This window comes from Trichoplusia ni, chromosome 8 (assembly GCF_003590095.1).
Source record: "Trichoplusia ni isolate ovarian cell line Hi5 chromosome 8, tn1, whole genome shotgun sequence".
NCBI lineage: Eukaryota > Metazoa > Arthropoda > Insecta > Lepidoptera > Noctuidae > Trichoplusia > Trichoplusia ni.
Genome location: NC_039485.1, coordinates 8027525 through 8052152, shown reverse-complemented (window position 1 = coordinate 8052152; position 24628 = coordinate 8027525). Strand labels below are relative to the sequence as shown.

The 24628-nt window shown below is 34.6% G+C and overlaps 1 protein-coding gene across 5 annotated transcripts in view; it reads left to right on the top strand.

The window, feature by feature from the left end:
• Positions 1-24628, top strand: part of LOC113496878 (homeotic protein antennapedia) — a 167980-nt gene that overhangs the window by 93224 nt on the left and 50128 nt on the right. The window contains exon 1 of one of the 5 annotated variants that reach the window (XM_026876252.1): positions 7549-7907. The exons of the other annotated variants lie outside the window; for them this stretch is intronic. The gene's annotated coding sequence lies outside the window, so the exon portion shown is untranslated. Of the gene's footprint in view, positions 1-7548; positions 7908-24628 lie in introns of those variants that run through there. 5 annotated transcript variants of the gene reach the window in all.

Sequence of the window (24628 nt, the reverse complement as noted above, 5' to 3'; positions counted from 1 at the left end):
ATTCATCTTTTCCAAAATTTTCCTCCAACTGAAAACAGAGTTAATTATGATTTATTAAATCTATTTCCATTTCTACAAAGCTGAATCACACTCAACAATGAGTTAATAATCTAATTAAATTCTCCTTCGACTTCTGTGTCCTGGGCCATGTTTCAAATTCAAATAAATCACCAACTCGAACTCGTCGGACGGAAATAGCACTCCGTCCGTCCATAAATTTAAGTCTATTTAAGCAATCTCAAACGAAAAATCTGAAATAAGCCGCATAACATGTCACCTAGCACATAACTTTTTCAAAGGCGAAAAGAATAAAACAAAAGAAGCCCTTTGGAAATTTATCGCAGTTGTTCCTATTAAAATCGTTGTGTATGGTTGGCCTTAAAATAAAGACTAGAATTAGGAAGCTCGAATTTTTGTCTGCAGTGAATATGAGAGCCGCTTACAAAAAGCTCTTCTGAGGAAAAATATTTAAAGGTACGGTTCACCGTTTAGTTCAGTATAGTAAATAAAAAGGTAGGTAATTTAATATTGTACAACTTAATAATTAATGTTATCTTATAAAAAAATAATAATTAACAAACAAAAATCTATACATTATGTATATTCTACATAAATCATCTAATATCTTATCGGTAGTATCGACGCCAGTTGACTCTACAATTTTCAATCAAAGTTTATCCAGAACGAAAAATAAGCAATACATGTACGTATATAATACATCTTATCACCAGTACCATTTGAATAGTCAATTATTACTCCAAAAGCTTTATAAATTTTTCGTGATTATCATGAACGCAATCAATGCGAACATTCGCGCGATACGCATCAGCTTTGAGATAATTAATGCAAATTTATGAAACGCGCGGGTTTTGGAACGCATCGCCAGCTAGACTTGTTGTTCTAGTTATTTTAAGCAACTTATACATATTTTGGCAATAGGTACTCGTAATACGTTATCGATAGGCAATTATTTTTTCTTGTATTTAAAGTAAGAATACTGTGACTGGTTAAAATACTTTTGGAATAACTTTCTTATTTTTTTAATAATAAATAAAGCATTTCTTTCATGTTTTTTTTTATCGGTTTGAAAAACACAAAAGTGTAATTAGGTACTTAATACGATTTTACTGTAATTTGGGTTTAAAAAAAATGAAATAAATTGAGTGTATTGATTTGATTTACCAAAATGAAAACTGGATTTTTAAAGACTGTCAATAAAATTTCAAAATACATTTTATTGACAAATTTTAATGTAACATCTTGAAACAGTTGTCACAATGTTTTAAAAAATATCTGTAAATAAAACTTAATAGCTTCGTATTAAGCGTGGGAACTACTTAATTAATTGCAATACTTTAAATAATAATGAGGAAAACCTGTTTTTAATTATTATTAAAATCTATATTAACTCAAGGCTTTCTTATTCGTTATTTATACATCCTGTAGATTGTTTTGATTCGATTATGTGTATCGCAACAAATTGCTTTACGATCAACTAAGAATTGGAATTCATTGAAAATATTTCATCCAATTTAATTGATTTTAAATGACTATAATAAAGTTGTATTGAGTAACAATTTGTTGGGGAAGAATGATGTGTTTACGTTTTTATTGATTTAATGGCGTGACAATCTTAATGTTTATACTTGTTTAATTAATAGCTTCTGGTAGATATATTGTTGGTTAATCTCCGTATAAGTATGTAAGGTCAAAAATTGACAAACCCGCACTGATACTTTATAGTGAAACAAGGGCTACATATATACTCTCTTAAGTATCATATTTTTTCAGTCAATGTTAGATCAAAAGTTTCTAAAGACTATTAAAGGTGACCAATGTTCTTAGTTATTTTTATCAAGAAATGTATTCAAGCAAATACTGAACGATATGCAAATACAATTGTTTTATGCAAATGATCAAAAAAATAAAAATATAAAACCAATAAATCAAAATCTTCAAAGAAAACCGACAGCTATTAAAAATATCTTCAATCAATCTACTTCCTATAGAGTCGATTGTCATTTGAACTCATTGACAATTTATTAAAACATTAGCCATAAAAGTTTACATCCGGTGCTTATCAAAAAGGAACCTTATCAAATCTTGATTAAAAAAACTAAACGGCCGCGGCACTACCGTTAAGCGATGGGACTTGAATAAAAACATCTGGGCGCCACTTTGTACTATATAAGGTTTCATTGTATTTAAAAATAGACCTTCGTTCTTATTTTTAAATATGACTCTTTCAAATTACACCGCCTGTGTTTTAAATTACGATTATAACTACTTATTAGCAAATGTCAATTGCATCATAAACGTAATATGCGAATATTAGTTAAACGCAATGATCGCTAATAGCGGCTTGAAAAAGCAAATTGAAAAGTTTGAAAGAATATTGGATTTATATTTAACTTATGTGTACCAAATTGCCAGGCATAATACTGGCGTTCCGATTTCGAATCCGCATACCGATAAATATATTGGACCTAGTATGATACTAGTACATTCGTACGATGATACTCGAGTAAAAAAAAGGATTTCGTCTTGTACTCTTTACTTTTAAATTCTCATATAAATTCCAGTAAGTGAAACCGACATTATCACTAGCCAGTAACATCGATTCGTTTTTTCTTATCTCAACATGAGTGTTGTTGATCCACCAATGTAATTAGTCTCCATAAAACCTTTGATACATATTAATTAATCCCGTCATTCCGGTTACATTACAGGTTAAAATATACTTGCAGTAGTGTATTGATAAGCTGGCATTAACGCATGGATACAAATATCGATGTGGTTATACTGTGGCAGTGACGTCACTCGTGTAGTATGGGAGACGAGCTTGCTTTGAGTGTTGTGACACGAGATTATCGAACTAGCTTTAATTTGATTATTTTGAATTAAAATTAATGCAAACGACAAGTTGCAAGTGAAATATAATTTGTTTATGAATAAACAAATTATTATTTAAAGTTTTACAGTGAAAACCGCCATTATGGCTTTATCGAAAATCCGTTTTTTTTTTAATAGTAATTTTTCTGTGTCTGTAATTGTACTTATTTGAAACTAATTAAATAATTAAAGGTGGTAGTCATGCAAAGTGCAGATGAAGTTGTTATTAGCTTTTAATCGGTATAATATAGCATAAACATGCAAACGTATAGAATATTTAACGATACAAAGTTTTTTAAGGACCCACCAAGGTTCAATGAACAGCAGATCTGTTATTATGTAATTTATCACTATCGCTAAATAAGTTGTTTTGAACTAATGTTTGCCGATATTAATTTAATACCAGAAGCGACTGCAACATGAATGATGATGGAACATAAAATGAACGAGGTAAACACTAATAACACGCACTTTCATTTCATTACAAAAGTGTAGACCACCTTGTATCGATTTAAGTATTCATTATCGATAAAGAATCGAGCACGTACTTCGATAAAGTATCGATGTTCGGCATAAAAATCGTTGGCGGCACCTATTTAATCATGTCGGCTGGCTGGGTGTGCACCTGCTTGCATACATATTCATTAGCTCGATATCGGTACGCAGTCACTATCAATGACAGTATTCGCAACACTACGCTGCGCTGTGATAAAAAATACGTTTTGGAAATCGAATTCGATTGTTTAATTTAAAAACACGTGTTCGGATGTCGTGTCCTGTATTTGAATCGACTGTCTGAATATACGAGAGCTAAAGCTGCGTTTAGACTGTGCGAGGATAGAGAAGCAGGTTTCAAAATAAATATTGCTTTTTATATCAATTGTTCATTCTTTATTGATCAAGACATTATTTTATAGTCTGATCATAATTTTAGTACAAGTTTTTTTTTTGCCGCAGTTGTATTTGGCTCCAAAGATAAAAACATAACCCTATACTAAGGCTTCGCCCTCAATCCGTCAGTCCTTCTGCGCGTCTGTGCGTCCGTCATCAGGCTGTACCTCATGAATTGTGATATAGCTACACTGTTGAAATTTTCACAGACAAGGCATTTACTGCAGCCGCTTCAAATCCTAAAAATAAGGTAGAGTTCATAAATTAGTTGCAATACGTGCTTTTCGCGTATTTGTACTGAACTTCAGTGTCACGAGTCTAACTCATACTTGAGCGATTTTGTCGTCTAATCAACATACCAGTTTAGTACACTATTAGGTTTTGGAACTGTATGTATTAATGTGATTGTATGCGGAAGAAAAGCCGTACGAAACATTGTAGTCGAGAAACAGTACTGTAAATATAGACTATAGGCGTCTGCAAATAATTAGTTATTTCTGCACTATTAACAACGCTATAAGAGTTTATTAAGGCGATTTAATTTAATTGCTATATACTTATTAAAACAGCGTTGTGAGGTGTTGAGTTTCGTGCTACAATATTTTTAAGACATACCGGTCAATGCTTTGAAAATATTCAAGAAATCTAAAATTATTTCATCGATCTGTCCAAATATTCATTTTGTCGATCTATTTTAGAACTCTATGTTGCGATGTGCAATACGTTTGGATGCGATTAAAGTTGGATATACAGTCAATTGTCGAACGAGAAGAATGTTGTTCAGCAGATTGGCACTATTGGCAGACGCAGTTGACTTCTGAACATCAAATTCGATTATTCTGTTTGATCATTGACTGAACCCTTCAATCACTGTTACTTTAGTTACTACATTGTTTAAGCCGGAGCTATTTTTGTATCTCGAAGTACATGATACTGAAATCGAATCAGTATAATAAAATTAGAACGGAACAATGTTACCAACGAAATACTTAGGCGGTTAGGCCCCTCTATGGAAAACAAAAATCTAATTTGCAAAGAGCTTTTCAGCTAGTCAAAGCCGACGTTATCACGCGATGATATCGATCAGTTTCACTCGCTGTATTTTTCCCGGTTTAACGAGCGTTTTCTAATCACAACGAACAATGTTATCATGCAAACAACACCAATTAGAATTGTTACATAGGAACGCCAAAGAAAAATGCAAAGAGGAGACGAATTCAATTTAAAATGAGATCCGTCTGCGTTCCGCTTGGTCCCGCGTCGATCGGGGCGAAATTGAAAAAGAGAATAAAATCCGAGAGTGGAATAAATAAAAATAGAGATCCCGCTACAGCGCAAGTCTCCGTTGAAATGAAAATAAAACACCAAAAAGCTTTTTGTGGACGAAATAAATTAAAAAGTGTGTCGCGATTTTGTGAGCCGTCCGCCATGCCAGCCCGGGCGACCGTCTATGACTATCATACTCGTTCTGCGCTTGTTTAATGTGTTTTCGATTCCGTTTTGACGCTGTTGGGAATGGCGTTTAAACCACTTACGGGTTCTTTATGAGCGCTTTGTTTTTATGCCTATAGGCTTGCTTATAGACGACTTCGTTATTGGAAAATAAGTTAGGTAGAACGTGACTTTTAACTCATACTTAGTTGAGGTATATTTTTTATGAAGCAATAGTAAACCTTTACTTATTGATTCGTCAACATCGATTTGGCAAAACTAGGAAACACTAAAATCAAATATGGCGTAAAGCTCGTAATTTCAGTATAAAACTGAATAGAACAATTCCTTACAGACATTAAACCAAAGCCATTCGAAATCCACGTCTCAATTAAACCAGTAAATTAATTAATACACGTGTAGCCGTTAAGTTCGGTTAACATTTTTACGACTCGTGTCGACACCGTTAGTTTCGTAGTTTCCCAATCGGTGTGACGTCGAATTTCAGTTGTAGAACATTTGTACCGCGATTTGATGACGGACGCTTGTCAAACGAGATTCGGACCGGCGAGTGACGTCATAGCACAAAATACAGCCAAGATATTGGTTATTTATGGGTTTTGATTGATTGATGAAACAATTGTTTGTCGACTTCGTTATCGGTTGATAGAAAGGGTGATAACGTATTTCTTTTGCGATCAGATTTTTGTATGTCTGTAGCTGTACGTATGGTTATGTGAATTCGTTTAGTTGGTTGAATGTATCAGTGCTAAAATCAGATAGAATATCTTAAATGGTCCTATACTTTATCGTTCAATGAAATCAAAATAATGTTCTCAATATTACTTTGGATGTTTGAGTAAAAAATAAAGCTACGAAAATATACGTAGTAGAAAATAATTTTTATGTATCTCCAAAACAACTTTCGACACTCAAATAAATTAATCACCGTTATTTTCCGAAACATTAGCATCCCTAATATCTTACAATTTTAATTCATGCCGTCCCTAGTACGTCACCTATTTAATGCACCACTCTGTATAACCATCGGGGGAAAGTTTTACCTAAAATTATATTTGTGGGTCGTCACGCTTTTCCGGGGGGTGCGGCGAGGGGGGCAAGGGAGGGGGCGATTAGAGGGGTCTTTTGTGAGCCCGCCGTAGGTGGCAGACCGATGCCTTATCTATAGGTGCGCATTGATTGATGTTCGATTTATTAATTATTTGAAATTTGTAATATAATACTATTTTACGTACCACAGTTGAACTGAATTAAAACGTTGTATTTAAAAAGAGGTCGACCTAGTGCTTAGTACTTTTTTTTACCGAATTTTTTTAAATTGCTTTTTTATTACTTGAGAACCAAACATGAAATAACAATCGCAAGAAATTCCTCAAAAAATCAACAAATATCCAATTTTTGGCCATTACATATTGGCAACTGGAATTCAAGACAAACAAATTAGGCATTATTACCAACACACAAGTGAAGCTGTCCGTACAATAAGTAGAACATTGATTTCTTGGTAAATAAATCATGTATCGTGAGCAACAACAATGTTCCAGACTACACATAGGGCGCTTTCCTAATCCGGTCGGCACTTAAGTTGCGGGGGCAATCGGGTGTAATACGCGTTTACAATGTTTCTATAGTTTTCCGCTCTAAAATAAACGTAAACGTTACGTGCCAACAAAACCTTCGACCACCTTCTTCGCGAGCCTCGTGAATGTTCTACAAATTTTAATGATGTTAAATGGCGCTCGACAAATACCTCATACCCAGTATTTATGTACGCAAATACATGAAACACGCAGTTTACTAACATATGCATATTATAGGTTGCTAGCTTTCAAGTAATGAAAACTTTCTATAGAAAGTATTCGTGTTCTAACACCACTGTAATTTAATTTAACTGCTGTAATTACCGAAATTGTAGCATTTCTATTAGGTACATGTGGTATTTAGCTACCGTATGTGCTATACGCTTGCATGAAGTCAGAAATTAAGCATTACTTTTTTTGTAAGACTTTCGTTCCACCGTTTGAAACGGCATTCCTGAGTGACGCGCCAAGTTCGCAACTTTAAATGGGGATGCCGTCAAGGTGGAAGAAAGTGGCTTACAAAGAAACCATTTATGGGAAGTTGGGGGCTATCCCGAGAAGAAAGTTTGGTAAGAATTTTTAATCAGCGGAGGAGCGGCGGCGCGTGGCGCGGTGAGGGCGGCGTCGCGGCGGCGGCGGCGCGGCAGTGCGCCGCGCGCGGCCGACGCGCCGCCCGCCCTCCACAGTCGCCAGTCGCCCGCCGCCATGCCGCCCCGCGCGACTCCGCGCCGCCTCGCGCACGCGGCCACGCTCGCGCTCTAAACTCGCGCGACTCCACGCACGAAACTGAATAAGTTCGACAAATCCTCCTCCTACCTGGACCACTACATAGACGGACGAGTGTCAAACAGTGATAGTTTCTTTCGTTTACTAGTACAAAATTGTATATCTTCTGTAGAGAGAAATATTAGTATTTTTTATTGTTAAAGTACAAAATAATGTAATATAGCGGCACCGTAGCGTCTATAGTTTACATACGAATAAAATACAGGGTCAGTTTTGTATGAATTCAATGTGATTGTAGTTTAAGTCGCCGAGTCGAGATCGCCACTGTTCATACTGCTTTAGATTACCTACCGTGAGTAATTCTAGGTAAGTAACTGACGATAATGATACGTCTGCCGCCCGTCTACATCTTATTAGAGCAGGCGCTATTATCGCGATAGGATCACCGCTCTACACTTTCCAGCCAGATCATAAATATTAAATTCGGCTTTATTACATGGCTAAAGCCAAATAAATCAAGATGTGGTACATAAACCAACATAATGCACACGTACGTAATTATAACACAAAATATATGTTAATAACAAATTATTGAAGAGCTAAGAGCGAGTATGAATTACACCGGCTAATATCTTCGGATACGGAACGTCTAAACAGAACCAAAACAAACCATATTTCTCGTGCGATGTGGCAACTGATGGCCGGTGCAACGGTGGCTACATTCAAGCTTTGTAAATGCAAAAAGCATACGTATTCCGGTCTCGAAGACGACACCGCTATGATTTAAGCGCGCCGGCAAACTCCTAAATCACGCTAGGTGGCAGAGGCGAGTGCCGACCGACACCACTCCGTTGCTCGCAATCCGCAAATTGTTTGTCCCAAGCCTAACAATTTAAATTTAGCACGAACAAATGCCGATCGTAAATCGAACGGCTTGCAATTGTTTTGAATAGCCACGAAACTTAGCAAACAATTGAGATGCAGCGGACTCGCGTCGAAAGTTTGATAAATCGCTATCGCGCCACGTTTTGTATTTCATCTAATGTGATGCATAAATTCTTTAAGCTCAATACTTCTTAAGGTCGAGTTTCCCGCGAAAGATTTCCACGACAACTTTATGGAATGTTTTGTTTTTATTTAGTGGTGATAAATAACTCTAGTAACACTTTTTCAAACAATAAAACTGTGATGTCAAATGACTCTGGTTTCGAACAAGGGAAAACTCACACAAATTTGAATTCACACATACATATTACCTAATTTGCAGTTTAATGTTGCATTAGCGTTGTTTAAAACCCATGGGAATTTAGTATGCGGGGAAATAAGAGTAAGAATTAACGTGTCTCTTAGACTCTGGTACAAAATAAACAATCAGCGTTACTTCAAAACTATTTAAAGAAATATTTTAGTAATGTTTGTGTAATTACCCTTTGGTAGCTTATGGGAGTTAATTTTTTTGTTGCAGTAAAGGTATTTGCGAGAATATCTGAGTTGTTATTTAGGTCCTTGTTAGTTTTCTTTTTAAGTTAAATCCAAAACTGCCGTTATAGATTATTGTTTGCATAAGTTATTATAAACCTAGCAAACTTGTTAAAAAATAAGTAAAAATTTTACAATGTCCACTTTTTATCGTCGGTATCTCAATACACATCACGTAGAGATGACGACAAGAAAACACATTTTTTGTTTTTTTAAAACGTCGTTATAACACAAAGGCGCGAACACAACAGCTTAAAGCAAATCTCATTTTGAAAAAAACGTCTCTTTTTATCTAATTCTTAAAGAATAGGAAACCACTAAATCATATTTGCCCTTTTGTTCGGAAATTACAAAAGAAAAGAAACTAGACTAGTTTTTATCTTTTGGACGCGTGGCCCTAACGGTACATTACGATATTACGAAAGCGCCCAAAAATGTTTATAACAATAGTTTTCTTGAATGCGTTTGCGCAAGACATCGTTATGTTTTTGTACACGATCGTGGATAGCAAAATGTGTCGTGTTGGCATTTAAGGCATTGTTATAGGGGTGGTCGGTGAAAGCGAGCCTCATTGAAGCTTTGTTATTTATTAGTTTACAATATACCTTTGTTGGACAGCTTACCTTTAAATTAGAGCGAGGCCTGACGGAAAACGTGAGGTAGCGTCCGACATTTACTTTACTTTTCATAACGCAACCTATGTGGGTAGGTAAGTGTATGTATCAAAGAAATTAAACATATAATTATTGTATAGAAATCTTGAATGCTAGATCTAATGTTTGAGGAAATTTCAGGTCTGCCACTGGGCATCTTTTGTCCCTTACTGACATGTAGACTCAAATTGTGACGAACAAAATGTTTAAAAATTAAACATGTATTTGGGCACGTCGTACATGTACCCGTAGCTTATCAAATGCGCGTTAAGCAACTGATGCTGATGGCATGAGAACTCGCGGGCCGTGACCCCGTTACGAACAATTTTATTTTTATTTTCTAGTCCAATTTCCTTTCCGACCGTGTCTAAACTTCATAAATATAACGACTTCCATATTTCGAAACACTTTCGAAATGGACACGGATTTCATACATTTTTACGAAATTTCGTGTATCTATGTTTCGTATGGTATCTTGATAGTTGATTGCTCCAGTTACCTGTTTTAGTTGCTTCGTAATGTATGTAAATTTAATTCAGTATCTGTGCGATCGGCAATACATGTACGATGTTCTTTCTTGGATAAAAATAAACCGCGGAACGCAAAAATAAAATCGTCACCACAACAAAGTCTAGTGCCATTCGGGTCCGTGTTGTGATATAAATCATTCTCGAAACGAGTAATTAAAATACTGGTGTACGCCAGAATCAGGCATTTCGAATTTACGCGGGCAGCCTGTGTACGATGTAAAAACACGAAACAGATATTGTACTAGATTGTCCGTATATGTGAAAATGGCGACTGAATTGCAATTGAAAAACGCTATCATTTTTTCATCCAACTCTAAAAACCAATAGTCGCGAACAGTTATTGCTTTCGTTTGCACGTTGTACAATGATATTTCTCATCGTAGCTTGTAATTTATTTACAACACAGTGAATTTTTATCCATAGATTCTTTTTTATCTATTTCCAACTTTATTTTAAGAAGTTAAAAAAATGTTTCAGCAAAGAAAAATACAAAAAGTTTTTATGACACAGGTAAAAAATCCCAACAGAATTAAATACAGAAGAAAACAAAAACAAAATCCCAGAAGAAAATACAGTATAATAAGAATAAGTATTACCTTTAACTGCCTTGACGGCTTCATTTGTTCAAGTAATGAGCCGTTTATATATGTAAACAAGAACAAGAATGTGCTTACAAATCAATAGGCCGTTGAGAACGACTGTTATCTTCAATACAAGCATAAAACAACCAATTACAAGGCCATAATCTCAATATGCCAATTAAGGTTAGTATTACGAGTGCATAAACGGTCGACGGTTGAGCGCGGTAAGTGCGTCGTAAAGTAGGATTTAATAGCCCAGCTGACTGGCGAGGGAATCCCGCCACTGAATACAACGTGTTTCAAGGACTTGGAACTGTTTGTGGGACATTATGAATCAGTTTCCCTTGTTATACACGTATAGGGTTTAGTGAAAGTTTTTCAAGGTTATCCGACAAACTAAGTTTAATCCTATGCTTTTGAAATAAAAATCGTTTCGAAAAACAAGTGAATTTCAGACTCGTTCAATCTCCAACCAGAAATACTTCGTGTGTGTTTTTTAATTGTTACCAATTAGGAATATGAGGCAATTAGGTACAAGTATGAGTTAGAACCTGGCAAAATATTTCCTGTATCATTATTTAAATCCAAGACAACAGCTATAAAGCAATTAAGAATGCCTAAAACGTACAACATAAGTCATAGTATAATGAGCTTATAAAGTTTGTGTTAGCGGTTAGTTTGTCTAGCATCTAATGATGTTATTTCTATGTAGACAACTTGGAATCCATCGCGTGACTGCAAACAGAAATTCCTATAGTGGGACACGCCAACTATTTTATGTATGTTATTTAGGATTCAAATGTATGTACGTCTGTAACCATCAAGACATTTATGAACATACTCATAAGTCCTTAAACGTTTTTTGTCGCAATAAATTCTAGCGTTATGCTTTTGTTTTCTTAGCGAGGTATTTTGATTAATTTTATTAAGACATTATTTTTTTTTGCAGCGTATTAATGTGTAATGTAAATAAAATTAAGCTTTGTTAATGTTGAACGGAAATGCTTGACAAAAGTAAATTATTCGTACGATGTGAAGTGGGAAATAATAAATATGATAAAATTGTAGCTGTAACTTATCATTTATTACAATAGTCACCCGATGGTAAAGCGTATTTAACGTTTCTACAAAATGTAAAATTTATTATAAATATAAAACCTTGTTTATCATCTAATACATGGTAAGATAAATAGTAAGTACTACTGGAATCATTTTAGTATTACACAAGACCGAGAAATGTACGAAACAGAACCGACCTTTATACCGGATTAGCACTATCCTAGGGGACATCAAGGCAGCCGTCCAAAAACCAACATCTACATTCTACATAAACACTAACTGTGACCCCAAATTGTACGTAATTTAGGAACTCCTTTACTAGTGAGTAAAATACACTAACGTACTACAGCTTTTCGTAAAACCTACGACGTTATCTCTACAACAAAATTTTGATATTCATTGATCAGTCAAAAGGAGATTCTTATTGATGTCTTCTAGCAAAACCGTCAATGGTAATGAAACAGCGTGTAGATGGTCGGGGTTATAACGTTGCGGTTCACTTCAGACTGCTTGCTATGCAGGGCAGCATGGTTCGCCCTGATTTTTGGTCGATGTCGACAGTGAGCCCAAAATGTATTAGTGGATTTAACGCCTATGGAATAAGGCTCCGATCCAGGAATGTGATAGGAATACGATATCGGAATACAAGTAGGTAAGTTCTTGCTTTAACGAACCCGTATTCGATTTACTGATTTATGAGTTCATTTGGGTAACTTTGACAGTGATAGCAATTTGGAATGTTGTTCTTTTCTCTATTCTTAAAAAATAAGCACAGTCAGCCAAAAGGTTCGATATTGTTCAGAATAACTGTCAATACTAAACAGCGGCAGTAGTTTTAATGTGACAAAAACTGACTTTAGGGAAACGCTAAAACTAGATATGTGGTGACTGGATTTTTCGAAGCAAAGCCAAAATAGTACCTAATACCTCATATGAAAGATAATAAAAATAGTTTTTTTCAAAATGTAGGTTTTATTTGGAATCATATTTCCTTTAAGGCGGTGATTTCAGAAAATTTCAAGTTTAACTGATACACCTGAGACTGGAAGCAAAAAGTGAATAAAAATTACATTCAAAACGTCAAAGATAAATATTAAGTATATACATAAGAAGCAATAATGATACATAATGATGAATAATCAGACAATTTACACATCATTGCGTGTTAGGGGGCTATATTAAAATAGATTGGGTACGTAATCATTAGGGGGCTCATATCGAATGCAATTTCCTTTATTGTTTCGTCCAATACCAGGTGGGGTGTGTGTAGGCCTTAAGTGGGTTGTGAAAAAATCAAGTAGTAGTTAGATATATTAAGAGTATATTATGTAGAAAACTTTTTGATAAATAAGAATTAAGATTTTCTTTAAGAAGGTGTTTGGCATAAAAACCTGAAAAAACTACTTAAAAGCCTATAGTAAAATTTTAGCGCATTTTAATCAATCACCCTTCGATAAAAAGTAAAGAACATTTATCTTCAAATCAAGTTACAATAGTGATAATTAAGGATAAAAGGCATTATTTCTAGAAGAACAAAAGCAAAACAATTAGTTTGGAAAATAAACCAGTGGCCACCTGCTTCGCCATATTGTCTGAAGAAAAATATGAGAAGGAAGTGGGCGTTAACAAGCTTAACGGTTAAAACGATCTACGTTATAACCACGTATTAAACTCACACAAAATTAGCAATTATATTACATGAAGAAACAAAATGCCTTACATGTTAAGCTTTCGCGAACAATTTACTTTTACATTGCATTTATTTTAATGCCAGTGTACTAAATTTATGACATGTATATTTACTATTCTAAATTTATAAATAGATCTTTATTTAATTCCCAAAGTTTTTTTTTGTACCAAAAGTCAAAATGGCCAACCTTTCGATACATGAATATGTTTACGCTATATATAATCACTATAATTCAATCGAGCAATTATTCAGCAATTAATAAACAAAAACACACTTTTAACACCTTTACATTTCAATATGTATGTAATAAGCGCTCCAAGCGATGTTCGACATTTAAAAGGTTGCGTAAATAATGTACGCGGAAAGTTACGACGCATTTTGAGCTTCGAGAATTGAATATAGAACGGTTTTCTTTATTACGGTGACAAAGAAATTGATATCAGCCAGTATTTTCTATCGCCGTTAAAAAAATAAAGTCTTTTCGTGTTTTCGTTTGGAAATTATTGGACTCTTGTTTATTCTGTCTTTGAATGTCGATAACAGTCTGTACATAATAGAACACACATAATAGCTGATGCAGACGTGCTTATACAAGGCATGTTGCACACAAGCATCTGATTTCCCGCCCACACTAGTTCCGGTGACGTCACTCGATAGGTGCCCGCTAGGGGCTCGGCTCGTACAATAGTCTATAGACTAAAATGGAGTAAGATAGACTTTGTATTGATTTGTTTCTTCCGTCATATGTGTTCATGCCACAAGGAATTATGGTGAAGCTATAAATCGGGAGCGTTAACTAAATATTAATATCGATTTGTATTAATAGAAATGTCCTGCAACATTGTATGACAGGTGATATTAAATTCCAACGTTGGTTCCTATGTTGATGATTCCGCGAAGCCATAAATTTGTCCATCAAAGTGTGAACAAGCGTTCCTTTGTCGTTTGTTACTCAAAGTGCTTAAAATAGAATGTTTTTAAACACGTCGGGAAACACTCCCACTGCTTATTTCGGATTCAATGCTAATTGACGTAAAAAAATCGCCTGAGTAAATCGTTGATGCGTTCGCATTCGTTTCGTACGGAGCGTGTTTGATTCCAGGATGTGATAGTGGAGTTATCGCCTTCACGATGTAATCATTCTTTATTTCGCCGTGTGCCGGCCAGGTTTCGTCCTTCAGTCAATCGTGCACGCGAGGGGATTTCACAAAAAAAGTAAACGTGCGGCCGCTTCCTGACTTTACGTTCGTGATTGCGGTTTTGAATAACGAATAAAAAAATATCTAAATTAAGCAAAACAAAACAAATGACTACTATTATTACAATGCATATGAGAGTAATAAATAATGAAAGAAATATAACTGCAGCGTAACTAATGTTAGAATTAGAACTCTTTGAAAATTACAATGACTTGATAATTTCTGGAGTAAAAAATTAAGTTAGTCCCCTTTATCATATACATTCTAGATCATAAATAAGGGTCTTGGTATTCACATATTATACTATTAATTCAGTTATTAGTCATTTAGTATTGCATAACGTCTTGAGCAAAGAAGTTTACTGCAATTCTATTAAATTGCCTCACATTTTTAATAATGAAGGACGAATCAGGTGTCATTAATTGAAAAGGATAGAACGTGTGTAAGCTTTAATGTATAAGATATAAGATCTGTTTTTGTCTAGCAAGAGAACAATGAAGAATGAAATATATTGGCTTATTAAAAGTGGATTAAAAATGCCAGACCAGACAGAACTTTCTAAAGACGCTGACTATTGAAAAGTCGTAGATTAAAAGTAATTGCATTTCGTACGACTTATAAAACAAAAGTTGTTTTTGTTTTTACTTACTTTACATTGACGTGACCGTTTAGCTTTTGTTTTTGGTACATTTAAAACGGTTCTAAAATTAGTGTTTAGAATATCTTTGCTCATTATTTTCAGTATCGAAAAATTTTGTTTTTCGTCTTGATATTTTTACTTTTTGATAAAAAAAAAAACAGAAAAACATTTCAGTGATAGTTGATATTGATGAAGTTGTTATGCACTCTTACATAAATCATTGCAAATCTCGAGTTAAAAATAATATCCTATGACAGACCAGTAAAGAAAACTCTCCAATTTATGTTTTCATAAAAAGTTTCTTGAAGCGAATTCATAATTATTTATTGATAGCCTGACTGGTTTCGGACCCGGACCGCTGCAACTTCAGTTGAGTCCGAAACTAGTCAAGCGATCTCGACACACACGTGAATAAACCGCAATAAATTAATAACTTTCTAAATCAATACGTTATATATGAATATGACAAAAACCAGTAGCAGTCGCTTCATCCTCCCTAATGCGATCTTATCGGCGGGCCCGCGTCGGCGCGCTTTGCCACTTAAAGCTACGCTATTTATATCTTTGGACCCTCAGACAGATTGGGTGACCGAGCATCTGTCTGCCAAGACTTCAAAAACTTTTAAATGAATTGTTTTAAGTATCTCATTTGGAAGGTTTTGTTAATGAACACTTGAGTGAAAATGAGTTTTGTATTTATTGTTGTGGTATAGTAGAAATACTGTGTACATATGAAGTTCTTATACAAAAGGAAGTAGGTTAGTGTAGATTAGTTGAATAATTTCATGATATATATTTTAGTGTAAACATAGTCTGTAAATGTATGTTACATAATCTTCGTTACATAATTTGTTTTAGGATTTTCAGTGAAACTTTTTGAACTTTTAAGCGTGAGTCAAGTATATGACAACAGTTTTGGGTCACCCAAGTACCAAGCTATCAAACAGAAGCCCTATTCAATCTAGAACGCAACCCCGTCCCACTGTCCTATAAATTATAATTTCGTGAGAACATTTGACACTTAGACCGATGCTTCACCGAAATCAGGCCGTATCATAGACGACCATTCATTAGAAAACAGATGCCTATCCAATTAAAAGCGCAGTGTGTAGCGTTTCGAGGCTACTTTGTATCTTATCTGCAGCTTTAAGCCGCGTTCCGTGGTACACATGCTTAGGTTTTGAGCATGAATGTTGGGTTTAAATTTCGAAATTCGTGTGAATGAGGTTTTACTTTTATTATAATACATTTTACATTTTTAACATCGATGTGAACGCGTAATTAAATTATCGCCGTAGGCATCTAAGGCTATTACTATTAATATATATTTTATATTAATTTATTTCTTCTTGTTTCAGGTACGTACCCATTGCAACATAATTTATCGGAATTCTTAGGATGGTCAGTATTTTATAACATTAAAAAAAAATTGTAGCTAGATATCCTCAATAACTCAGATGAATAATAATAGCTTAGACAAAAGAAAATATTATAAGAAGCACTCACAAAAACATTTGTAACAGTATGTAGACCTATTTACATACATACTCCCATAACACTTACAAAAAATATATTAGATACAGAATAAGATCACAGCAGAGAAAATAATAAAAATATAAAGTTACACGTGATCGCAAAATTCCCGTTTAGACGCTTCACACAAAATCTTTTTACATACAAACTGCATAGAGAAGCGTTGAACTTTTACAAAAGCACTCAGGTAAGTATAGCGATAGGTAGTGCCGTTTATAGAATAGGATAGTCTCATCCGCCGTGTGAACTAGAAATACGCAAATTGAATGTGTGCGAGAGGGACGGCCACATGCAACTCTATTGCGTCCCTACAAAGCTTAGAGCTCAGCTGTCTGCCCCGAGCGGTGATGTTTGAAACACGGGACAGGCGGAGCTTAGCTACAAATCACTCAATGTCACATTTTGACATTTGAGATATTAGGTCTTTTTTTCTATAACACCGCCATCTCTTATTTCTTGGTGAGCTTTTAGGTATACATTGACATAACGGCTAATTAACACGTGGCGCGTAACTCTTATATTTAATAAATTATTTTAGTATTATTTAATAAAAGCGTCTTGTAAAATTCTTGTAACACAAGTGATTATTAAACATTCACACGGCTCATCACAACAGCAATAAACTTTACGACGTCATATTCATTCCGGGTTTGAAAATTCGAACATAACGCCGGGAACAAAATGGGTACGGTCTTTTAGTGGTATAAAGTTTAAACGTTGTCAACCAATTTATTTTGACCTCGCTTCGCTTAGACGCTAACTCTGTGTTTAAAGTTTTTGGGAGGTCTTGGCTAAGTTTGTCGGTCATGGTTCAAGGAAGCGCCCTCGAATAGTCTAAATGAGGCCATAAAAGTCCCGCTGAGTGACGTCTCAATACGAGACGTGTTCAGTCGCGCTAATCATATTTTTACTGCCCACATAAATTATCTGGAGTAACAAAAGCCACAGCAGTAATTTGGACGGCACGCACAGATGACCGCGCATGTAATGTAGAAATTCGCTTACATAAGACTACCTAATTAAGATGTTACATTGAAAATTAACCATTCACATTTCTTGAACCGTTACTTATAATCTTTTGCTTTATTTTTAGAACAGTTTTAAAATTAGTATCCACGATCCAAGCTTCCTGAAGCGAGAATCCATTAAGCATTGCATAAAATAGTGTGGAACTAATCGAATTTTCGTTCGTTCTCTGTCAATCGGCGTTTCGCACGACTTTTCCTATTACGAAGCTGGAAGGGCTCCAATACGGCTTTACCTCGAACTTTAACGTAGCACTCGGAGATATTAATTTTCTCTCTCCCTCTTTCCTTAAAACATTACAAAACAGGCAATACTTAGACACTAAAAGCTTTAAACATGTGCGTTTTGTTATTCATGGTCGAAAACAATACAAAAATTAGAGTCTATTATGGATTTCGAATAAAAAATCTAGCATGTGACATAGCTGTTTTGTCCGCAAATTACGCAAAACGTCCAAACATGTCCAGCATTGTGAGAAGAAACAATAACCCGAGCTTTTGTTTGCATAATTAATTCTTCGTCCAAACTCACTTCGACCACGATCCCATACCGTTACTCTCGTAAACTCAGCGGGCTATGGAACCGATCTACAAACTTAAACAAGCACATCCATTGAGCCTTATTGCCACCCAACAAGGTCTATTTTTAGCATTTAACACGCAAAAAGATTTGTTTGAAAATATCTTTGTTCCGCGCATTCTAATTCTTACACATTTTTTTCCATTTACAAAACAATGCTTAAAAAGAATAAAATTATAATTACTAGTCCGCTATTATTCCGTTTGTGTTTTTTTCACAAAATTAATTCGTTATTTCGAAATTATTAATGGCGCTTGTAAATAATACCTGATGCCGTCTGCAGGCAGTTTTTAAGTACTCAATGTAAGTGTATAAATTCAAATTAAAAATCTTGAACGTTGAGATCATTAACATCATTTAAACATACACCAAAAACACGAGTTTGGTTGTCTTTTATAAATATTAGCATCAGAAAGCACGTCTTATGAATAAACTGTAAAAATGACTATTTTTTTAAAACTAATAATGTTCGACTTTTAAGTATTATATATAATAAAATGCTATTTACATGAATATAGCTATATATATGTATATATTGACCATATGAAATTTTGGTAGAGTCAATAGGCAATCACGCTTAGTATTACTATCTATGATAGCAACTCAATGAACTACAAACTAATAATTATTGCTATAATGAAATATAAAAAAAAGATGTATCATTTAATTGCTCAATAAATATTTCGCTACTGGGCAAATGAATTTTCCCAAAAAAAAAAACTTGGTTTCAATAACAAATGTACTACAATTTCCACATGTGCCTTGACAATTGATGACACCAAATCTGTTACAACAATAATGTATTTCTAAAATCCAAGTCTGTCTACAGTCACGTGATAAGTGCTATTTCAGACGCAGTGGAATGCGTGCCGATGCATTCCATTGACCGTCTTCATATTGGTTCACACCTGCCATCGCGGATCTCCGACCTGACTGGTTGCGAACATTGTAGGAACAAATGATTTAAATGTTGATATTCAATTAAATGGATGTCATGTAACTGAATTAAGTGTCGTTCGATAAATTCGCTCGACTGTTCGCTGTTCTATTTTCGAACATTTTTTAACTTATTGTTTCCGTTAGTTATACTGAAAAAAATGTGTAGAATGTGTGCAAAGACCTCATATTATATCGAAGTAATTACTTAGGATTTGAAATGATTCAATTACAATCCTAATAATTTGCAAGTAAGACAGTGATTTAAATTTTTATGATGAACAGTTTTATCATTTACATAAGATTGGATTCCACAAAAGTCTATTTAATAACTAGTATCATTGTACACGTCTAATACCTCAATCATTAAGTACACTATACAAGAAAAACACAAACACCAATTTAACAAGAACAAAACTACCAATAAAATACACTACAACATTTCATAATACATAATTAATTCAATTTTAATCAATTAGACCCATTTTTATAACTAACAAGGATCATAAAATATCATCACGCTATAAAATGGAGAGTACAAGTTGTAAACAAAGGTGAACCTTTTCTGGCTTTGGCTTGTTAGCGATCGTTATAGATACACTCAACTTTTATAACCCCCCATAAAAATGTTTTTACTAACTTAGACGGTTAATTAAACAATTAACTTTGCTACTTTGATGCGGAATGTAATCTACAATACCTGAATTTATTTGTTATGTATCCAGTTTTTTTTAATATAATTTCGATGGTGAACGAAATAAATAATTCGTTTCGTTCCTATTTAATCTATGTTTTGGCCATCATGAAACATTTTTTAAACAGAATGTCGATGGTGAACGAAATAAATAATTTGTTTCTTTTGCATTTAATATCTACATTTTGTAGTGATGTATCATGGAAACATTGTTTTTTGGTTGTAGTTATTTTGCGCTTTAATTTAATGTTTTAATTACTTAATTAAGGCTGGTGCGCTGAAAAAGAGAATAGGTTTTTTGAGTTATGGTTTATTATAATTTATGCAAGATTTTGATTATTTCTTGTGTGTAGTTCGGTCATCGACCGTGTACTGAAATAACATTCAGATTTTCACAATGTATTTTTTTAAACATATCTTTGATATATAACTTTGGTAAAACTACAATTACATTGTACACACTCACATTGTACATTTGTATCTAAATATTATCTTAATCTGCCTCATTTTCGAGTCTATGGCGCCTTTAATTGAAGCGATGTTTAAATCCTAAACAGAAGCATGATACACTGCTCATAGGGTAACGAAATCACTTAAACAAGACTCGGTATTTATTCATAGATTACCGAAAAGTATTAACGAGAAGTTGCAATTTCGATTTTCACCGTTTTTACTGCCATTCGCGGTAAATTACCAGAAAAGTTTTTTGCATAAGTTACAGTTACCAAACTTTTTCGCTTATGTATCTATTACTTCCGTAGCATCTGTCCACATATAAAATTACATTGTTCAAGGTGTAGACGCATCTGACGAAGGTTCTCTAATATAGTCGCCCCCCGTAGCGCTAAGACGGCTTGATGGATGACCAGTTTATTGAAAACCAATACCTAGTTTCATTCCAGTCTCACATAGGGGCTGGTCACGCAAGTATTAGCGGGATTACTGTGGGGCCCCAATTTGATTAATAATATTAGATTATATTGGTCGTCGGGCTTCTGTCATGTATTGTCTAACGCTCGTAGAGTATTTTTTCCATCACTTTAATTTAGAACAATGTGTTTACGTCATTGGCGTACTGTTATACATGTAGATTTTTAGTACTGGTAAAACACATTTTTTAACATAAGATTTGATAACTTAAAATTTCTAATAAAACACTTTTTTAAGGAAGTCTTTAGTTGGCCTGATTGCATGCTTTGAATAGTTGTTCAGAATATCAACTCACATTATTCAGTTTGTGTTCACCTTAGAGTTGATCTGTGAGGATTACATTAATTTATTTTGGTGGACTAACACATGAGATTTCTGGAATTTACTCTTGTATTTAAATTCGTCGTTCGTCGTCTCAGGGCAGTCAGATAGCAAATGTTGAAGCCAGCTAGCTGAAATGAATTTGACATGTAAAAACAAAACTATTCAATTTCATAGTTTGCTAGGTAGAAACAAGACGTCCTAAATACATTTAGTTAATCATAAACTTCTCTTGTTCTTTCTTGCTTAACTTCATTTTAGATAAGAACAAGCCATTTCCTGGCCAATGCCGTGCTTCTAAGGCACTAAGCAACAGTAAATAAATAAATGAAATAATTCATTAGAACAGTATCAAAGAACCACTTGGTTTTGATATTTCCTGTAGAAAAAACATGACTTATGAAGATTCTTGAATAAAAAGACAGAATTGTAATAAAATGTATGTACGTACCTACTTACATAATAAACTAGACACGTAATAGGCATTGAAGTAAACGGCAAATGTATATTTATTCCGTCGGTTAATTTATACTTGTTGTAGTGACAACTGAGGTAGAATGCCGGCATCATAAATTGTATGTAACTCATATATTTCATTTAATATTCAAATATGTAGGTGTTTGCAAAACGAACGCCGATAGATGCAAAACAGACCACAAAAACTTGACTGTATACCAACGAATACCTACTTTGTATCTGTGTGGCATTCTATTTTAACTTTGGAAGTATATAAAACTCGATAAAAAAACAAAAAGCTTTCGACGCACATAATACGTTCTCAATTACAAATATACCGACATATGAGAGCAGATGTTTAATAAAACCAATTTTATTTAAAAGCTTGAGTGTGGAAAACATGCCGATAATCGCGCGGCCGCTTGCGATGTTCTTAGAAAAACAAAAGAGATTACTCATCCCGATGCTCGAACTCTATCTGAGAATTCTTCGAAGCGCACCGCCGCACCTCGGGGCTTGTAGCGTCAGCATCTCAAACAATACAATACCGAACAACGTACCCACTAACCACGATCAATAAAAAACTTAGCTATAGATATTAATACTAATAAGGTCATAAAAAGTCTAAATTTAGCTATAGAAACTATTTCATAGTAAACTTTTTGTATTTTATTCGATATCGATGCCAAAGTCAAAAGAAATGTCAAAAGAATAAAATAAAATTCAACCCGTCATCGCGACGTGACCGCGTAAAATAAAAAATGTACGTGTGAGGGTCTGTCCGTACCCACCCCTAGACCGAGACGAGAGAGCGTAAGACGGAGTACAGAGAAAGTTTGAGTGACGTACCCCCTCCACCGCCCATCTCCCCCAGCGAGGATTTACGGCGCCATATTGGATTGGGACAAGATGACACGAGGCCCGGATAATTTGGGCAACGGTATCACGTGACGGGACCCGAACTCTGAAACGGCACTTTAATTATGATATTCTCGAGTTTATTCCACTTTGAGTTTCCGAATGTTTGATACAGATGTATCTAGTTAATTTATATTATGTAGTTAGGCCGATGCTGTAAGATAATTTTGTGAGTTAAATTATGTAAATCTCATATTTGCATTTAATAATTAGTGCGTCTATTTTTAATTAAGCCTTCGTTCCTAGTTTTTACGGTGGCAAAGACGAAGTTTTATTACACGTAATAATTAAATTAGTTAACCAACGTGATTCCAAACGACTGTGTTATAAAATGTAAATTTAAAGCAAAAAAACTTCAATAAAATATTCATTGGCGTTTTAAAAGCCAACCCTCAAATGTGCTATATAAACAAAACTAATTCATCAGAAAGGCAATAAATAACCCGAGGCGGTTGCACGCACTCGCGCGCAGCGTCTGATGTCTTGACACGCATGCGCCGTTTGGCGTGCCAAAGCACATACGCGTACTATATCTGTGAACTCGAATAGACGAAGAAAATAATTGAGGAGTTTTAATAAATCTTCGTGAAGCTTTGCAAATATTTACATATATTATGATAAACTCATTTATATGACGAAATCTGGAAAAGAACCATACGTTTTATATTGAAAATTGTTGGTTATGAAATATCATCGTTATGTTCGGCGTCGTTAAACAAAAGCCGCTGACGTAACAATCCGTGCAACACAAAACAGGGACGTCACCAAACTGCTAGGATCCGAACACTCGAGGGTGCGAATACTGCAAAAACAGAAATCTCGTTAAGATGACAATTTATGGGTTGTTTTTGCTAAATGAAAATAGTCGCGAGCCGTGAACTGAACAGACCTTTTTTGATTTTCTTAATGGAATCTTTCCGCTTGGGATTTGTGTCGAGCGATGCCTTAAGCAGTTCCGCTTACTCACAATACCCTATAGTGGCAGATTTGTACAGCCTATTCTTTTTTTTCGTATTTAAACATTTTCCCAGAATCTCGGCATTCATTCGCTTAATTGACACCATTCCGAAAAGCCGCGTTGTTTTGTACTTTATACCAAAAATGTTGTAAACAAACAACATAATAGGTATGTATACAATTAGCAGCGTTTTCATTTCCTCGTGGACAATAAAAGCTTCGTAACATTGATACAAACTTTCTTTGTAATAAAGCAACCAGCCGGAAGCATTTCATGATTTATGACAAAGCAAATTTTTATTTCCATTTCTCTTCGTTCATTGTTTTTTTATTATTATTTTGCCACAATTCCTCGCAGCTTTTCAGTGGAAAAAGTCACCGTGGAAAGTCGCTTTCGTTTTAGTGGAAATGGAAAATGGAGGAAAAATAAAAGAAAAAGCCGCATATGTGCTGCGAGCTCAAAACTTTGGCGTTATGATCGCCGTCCGAGTGGACATGACATAGCATTTAAGGGTTGAAATTCCTTTGTATTTCCACAACGACTTTTAAATACCGAATACATGATTTTATTTCAAACTTTATGAGTGAGTTCTTGACTAATTGGAATAAAAAAAATAACTAAGTAGCACAGTTTATTTTGTAATGTTGAAAAGTAAAATAGAAAGAATATATAAAAAATGTTTACATCACAAAATATTTTAGTAACTTCTTGTTACGTATCACAATGTTGACTAATGTGCTCTTAGCCATCGCGGCTTTCTACATTTCAACTGTGTTTTAAGACAAAGAAACGTGCTAAGTGTTGCATACGAGGAAAACTTGAGTTACTGTGATAATTGTACGTATTTTCTACGTACGAATCCTGCCAAGTCCCCAGAGGGTCGCAGAGCGATGCCGAGGCGAGTA